Source organism: Limulus polyphemus, unplaced genomic scaffold (genome assembly GCF_000517525.1).
Source record: "Limulus polyphemus unplaced genomic scaffold, Limulus_polyphemus-2.1.2 Scaffold5124, whole genome shotgun sequence".
NCBI classification, from domain to species: domain Eukaryota; kingdom Metazoa; phylum Arthropoda; class Merostomata; order Xiphosura; family Limulidae; genus Limulus; species Limulus polyphemus.
In genome coordinates, this window is record NW_013670734.1 from 36173 (window position 1) to 42556 (window position 6384).

The following is a 6384-nucleotide window of genomic DNA, read 5'->3' on the forward strand; positions in this document are numbered from 1 at the left end:
TAGTCTATCAAACAGACCTTAAAACCTTCAGGTATCTAGTCTATCAAACAGACCTTAAAACCTTCAGGTATTTAGTCTGTCAAACAGACCTTAAAACCTCCAGGTATCCAGTCTATCAAACATACCTTAAAACCTCCAGGTATCTAGTCTATCAAACAAACCTTAAACACTTCAGGTATTTAGTCTGTCAAACAGACCTTAAAACCTCCAGGTATCCAGTCTATCAAACAGACCTTAAAACCTCCAAGTATCCAGTCTATCAAACATACCTTAAAACCTCCAGGTATGTAGTTTATCAAACAAACCTTAAACACTTCAGGTATTTAGTCTGTCAAACAGACCTTAAAACCTCCAGGTATCCAGTCTATCAAACAGACCTTAAAACCTCCAGGTATCTAGTCCATCAAACAAACCTTAAACACTTCAGGTATTTAGTCTGTCAAACAGACCTTAAAACCTCTAGGTATCTAGTCTATCAAACAGACCTGGAGTAAAGTCTAGGATGGGACAATTGTTAATGAAGAATTAATACGGTCTAAAACTCAACTGAAAGATGCTTAGGCAAAAGATACGAATTTGAAACCAATAACTCAGTGGGTCAAGAATGGTATAGAAAACCTGATGGCAAACAATCACTCCATATAGCCCAAAGACTAATGGTGAAAACAGTTAGATTCGTTTTGCCTACAGGAGGGTTTGTTATGCTGGAAATGAGAAAATTTCAGTAGACAGAATCAACATACATAAGCCCTCCATCGTCTTCACATCCTTTAAGTGGATGGACAGAGGTCCTAAGAAGAGAGTAAGAGAACGCTATTTTGGGATGAGTGTTGGCTATCTGTAGAGAATTGGTATAAATCATGTTGTGAACGAAAAAAGGTACATGAAAGAAACAGCTTGAGCAGTTCTGTACAGCAGTATTGTATTGGAGTACCACTTGAGATCTGCTTGGTCGTCTGCCGCAAAGTAATTGTGGGAATAAATACATCATGCTTGTGATGGAATACTTCCCTAATTGTCGAGAAGCATGTGCTGTTTTTAAGCAGGAAACAGAAACTAGCACAGAATTTCGTCGATAAATTTGTTTCAAGAATCGGAATGTCTATAAATCTCCACCGAGATAAGGAATGGAACGTTGAATCATCCTCAATTTCAGAAATATATCAGATCCATAGAATAAAAACCAACAACATCCATCATTTGATAGTGAAACAACAGTACAGTTGGTCATTTATGTGGATGAACATGAGATAAAGATCGTCTACTACAACTTATGAATTATCAAATTGCAGTAGATGAAACTACAAGCGACACAGCATCAGCTAGTGATTAGCTATTAATAGTGAAATAGCTGGCCTCAAGGTGATGTAGTATGAATGTTCAATCCCTGCTGGAAGAGTGAACAAACTCCAATATCAAGCAGGTATTGAGAAGGGCCATGTGTTGTACTGAAAAACATCAAATGTGGTTTAAGTGAACAAGAAGGAGAGGTAGTCCAAGCCAAAGGTCACTCATCATAATTATCTTTGTAAGTCCGTGATGAGAGAGCCATAAATTGCGTAATTTCAGTTGCCAGTGGAAAGTCAACCCACTGAGAAGCCTATAGTTCCTGTCGATACTACTTCCAGAGGACCAACAAGAAATACTAGTAAATTCTAAGGTCTCTTCTTTCCTATGTATCCTGTTCTGGAGTCTTGCTTTGGATCCTTCCTTCTGATGTGTCACTCTGAACTCGTTGGATAAAGTAGCTACCGATGCTAAATAATTATTATGGCTTCCAGCTGGAAGGTTCTCCTGTTTCATATTTAAAAGTAAATGTGGTTGAAATTCTTGTGTGGGTGCAGAAACGGGTGTGGCTGGCTTGATCGTTATATTTACAAATTCTTTTTGCACTCGCCTCCCCTGGAAAATGTGAAACATGTTTCTTTATTCACTCTATATACATATCCTTGATTTAGACTTTGCCCCCCCCCCCTCGAGAAATTTCTGTAGACGTTTGTGGTCTTGTCTTTGATGGTTTGTATGTATTGAATAATGATTGTTTCATCATGTTATACATCTTATTCAGTTTGTTTCATTCTTCAACTCAGTTCAAGTGAGAGATAATTCAGATTTGCTTTGTTCTGTCGAACCTACTGTTATTCTATGGAACCTACCTTATTATTCTTAGGGGAAATCAGAACACCTGAAAATACCACATAGTTTTAGGCTTACACCGAACATTACTAAAATAATGCTTAACAAAACTGGTTAAAATCAGATTTGAACAGTGTTGTACCTGTAGATAAAGCATCTACTTCAGGGGCCCAACCTTGAGGCTCTCTACGAGTCTATGAGGCTTTTCATACCCCCTCCCAATGTAATATTACACAAAAATCAGGAACAAGGTTTTATTTTATGTTATAAGTAACTAAAATTAATAAGTTTGAACTGTAGCGAGGGGGCAAATATTCTTCCCCAGAGCATTCCTAAGTAGGGCACTACGTTTGAATGCAGATATATACATTTATCACGTTTTTTTTTCATTAGCCTAATGGCACACTCAAATTAATGGTTTGTATAAATAACATACATATATTTTTTCCATTTGTTTTATAACCACAAACCAATGTCCAAGAAGGCCCTGTTCACTGCCAGGACTCATCATTTTTCGATCAAGTTAATTAATCTTGGTAGAAATGCACGACGATCTTGTGATCACTAGAGAAAGTTAGTGGACACAATAACTTTATGTATTACTTTACTTTTATGTCTGGGTTTGTTGAGTTATTGAAGAACAGCGTGGTGCTGCTGAATATTTTCATGAGGGGCGTTCAGTATCTTTCGGCTGGGCAAGAATTAGTCAAGTACATAAAGTTGATGGATAACACTTTTCTCTTCCCGACAATAGAAAATATGGTTAAAGACCGAATATTTTCTGCCAAGACTGGGAAAGCTGTCCAATACATGCAAAAAACAATAGTTTCACCTGTCCCATGGTGCATGTGCTACCTACCCCACGCCACAGTAATTCAACAATAGTTTCTCATGTTGCGTGTACTACCCACGCCACAGTAATTCTACAAGTAAAAATAAGGAGGACATATCCTTCAGGTTTTTATACATACATTTATTCAGATTATTTTAGTGCACCCATTGAGAGAGGTCAACAGTATGTAAAAGATTGACCCATAACGAGTTACTGGAGTACTATAAAAAGTTAGCCATAACCAATTTTTTATTGCTGAGTAATTTCGAAAATTTTAGGTCAACAAGGAAAGTTTGCCCGCCAATATTAAAAGAAAAGAAACATCTGGTTTGTTTCATATACTACAACATTATCTGCTGTACTAAACCTAATATAATTTTTTGTTGTTGTTAGAAAGCTATTATGAAGTGGTTTCTTATAGTTAAAGAAGTCGTTCAACTGTATTCTTATTAATGATGCTCGACCACGCACACTTATACTGAATTACTACAACTATCATGTGGAGACAGAATATTTATGTGCAGTTTAATTTAAATACATTTGACTGAAGTTTGTAAACATTTTAACTAACCTTTAATTAAACCAACTCTTCTGCTACCAGAAGCATAATTTTCAAACTGTGATTAATTTAAATTCAAATAAATTATTTCTTTGTATCCTCTTCTAGGATGCAAATACTACAGACCTTTCTCTCCAATAGTATTGTTGCGTCAGCGAGGTCACATGACTAGTGTCACGCCACGTTTCTAGAACTATCCTGTACCTTGGCGAATGCTCTAGCATTTACTAGATATAGGGTAGTCTGATATATAAAAGAGGGTGACAACGTGACGGGACAATAATAATTTGTGTGTAGACAGTGAGTAATTGATCTGCAGTCAGAGAGTATTATTGAGCACGTTCGTTGTTATAGCGTTTGTTTTAGCGCGATTGTTGAAGTTAAGTGTATCGTAAAGTTATATTCGGAAAGAATAAACCAGTTTTATTAAGTAAGGACTTGTGTCGCTAAAGTTTCGTCGGAACGAAGTTACGGAAAGTTAATTAACAAACGGAGACGTAACAGTATGTATTTCATATTTAGTACTAATTTTGGAATATGCTAAATGCAGTTGAGACTATGTGTAAAATTCATCCTGGAATAACGTTTAAAACATCAGTGACCACAAGAAAGTGAACTTTGGTGGTTGCAGTGTACAGTACAGAAAAGTGGTAAAGTTAACTTGTACTATTTTTTGTTTTGCTTAGCTTGAAAATTCAAGACATTTGCAAACATAAGAAAGTATCTTTTTTCGTGCTGTGTGTCAAAGATGCATAGTTTAGTTTAGTCTCTGTCTTTTCCTTTCTTGTTACACACATATAAGTGTAAAAGCATAAATCCAATTGCAGTACTGGCCACTGCTGTGTCCCAAAGACCAAGAGAGTGTTTGAAAACTTCTGTAGTTGTTAACAAGCCAGGCAACAGTATAGGTGATGTTACATCTTACATATCGTCTGGTCGTTTTAGTTAGGCTTCTGTCTGCTGCAATGATGCATTTGTAAGCTGCTATTCTCAGGACATTTTTTGCTTCTTGTGCCACTCTGTAGAGTGATATCCTCACAATATCTGAGGAACAGGTGATTTGTCTGCATGGAGAACAGAACTCAGCTACTCTAGGTCAGTTAACATATTAGTAGGTAGATCTGCGTTGATGTCATTAATAAGTGACTTTCTACAGCAGAAGACACTTTGTTTTAGGTCTACCTGTTCAACTATGCAAGTCATACTTGTAATTATTTTCTATGTTTTGATACTTGAACTTTTTCATACGTCATGTAAGTCATAGTCTGTCTCGAGGTTAACACTACCAATGAATTGAAGGACTTGGTGAAGACTCAACTTGTCGATGCGGATACTCCTTCAGCTCCAATGTCAATGAATATGAACCGTCCCTCCTGGTTTCTGTTTACTGGACTTCCTCTCTCTCAGAGGATGAGAGTGAAGAAGAGATGTTAAAAGAGAAAGCAGTAGCCAGACTCGTGAAATCCCTGAACGCTCTGAAGTTGCATAAACAAAGCACATGCCTTCGACTTCATTCTTCAGTGGTTCATGTACCTGATGATGACAAAACCTTGTCGAAACGTTGTACATTTGCTGTTATGTTAAACTTATATTAAAGTTTTTCTTCATTACCCATTCAACTCATCTCCAAGCATTATTAGTCTCAAAGTGGGTTCCTCGTCATCGAATTTGAAACCATTATGAAGTGTCCAAAGACTGAAGAATGAACATCAACTCCAAGCCAGCAACATTGCTGAAAGGACAGCTAGAGATCCAGGAGTTACCAGCAGAAACCTTGGAACTCAGGCAGACCTGAAAAGACCTTGTGGACTGTCAAAAGAAACCGATGTCAGCAAGTGAACTTTTTCAAAGATGTTGTAAACGGGAAGAAATCAACTGCAACCTTAGATAGTCTGGTGACCATCTTTCGCCGATTCTCCTGGAACTTCTGAATACAGGTCTGTATGTTTTCTTACTTTTGACTTTAAGACATGCTTTTGTCATATTAATATATATTAGTTATTATTTTTTGTATGCATGTATAAATATAAATTAACAAAACAAGCTAAAAAATTTAAATTAAAGATGCTGCATAAATTAAAAGGATTCCCAGGGTACAGGCTATAAAGTGACTGATAGACGGTGTATCTCCACTGCAATGTGAGTCCTACTTCCGCAGTCCAAAACCCAGGGCACATTTTATATTCCACATTATAGCCTGAACCCTGGAGATCCTTTTAATTTAAGTTGGTTCTGTTTTTATGTCGGGCCTGTTTTGTTCTTTGAAATGTCATTTATTACAGGTTTGGATTAAATGTTTTTAACGCAGTCCTTCCTTTTGATTATATTTTGCTTGACTGTTTAAGTATTAATTTTCTATACGTATATATATATGTTGTAATGGTTTTATTTTATGTTTAACTTATATTTTTGTGTAAAGCTAGACTCTGTAAATATGTTTATAGCGATGTTCTGTATTGGCTATGTATTAACCAATTGATTTGTCTTAAAGCATACGTATTTGAATGGTTCTGTTTTAGTTTTTGCATTGTTTTAAAGGATTTGTTATTATTTATTTTTTTCTGACTCTTTGCTTTTGTTTAGATTATCCGTATATTTTCAGACATTAATTTATATTTTATTAACTTCATTTTCTACTCTGCACAACCAGCAGCTTGTGATTCCCCTTTTTTCATATGTTAATTTGTGTTATATTTCTATTCCTATTGGCCTCCCAGTGACACAGCGGTATGTCATCGGGCTTACAACGCTATAAACCGGGTTTTAATACCTGTGGTGGGCAGAGCACAGATAGCCCTTTGTGTAACTTCGTGTTTCACTACAAACAAACAAACAATCTTCGTATTGTTACGTTTCC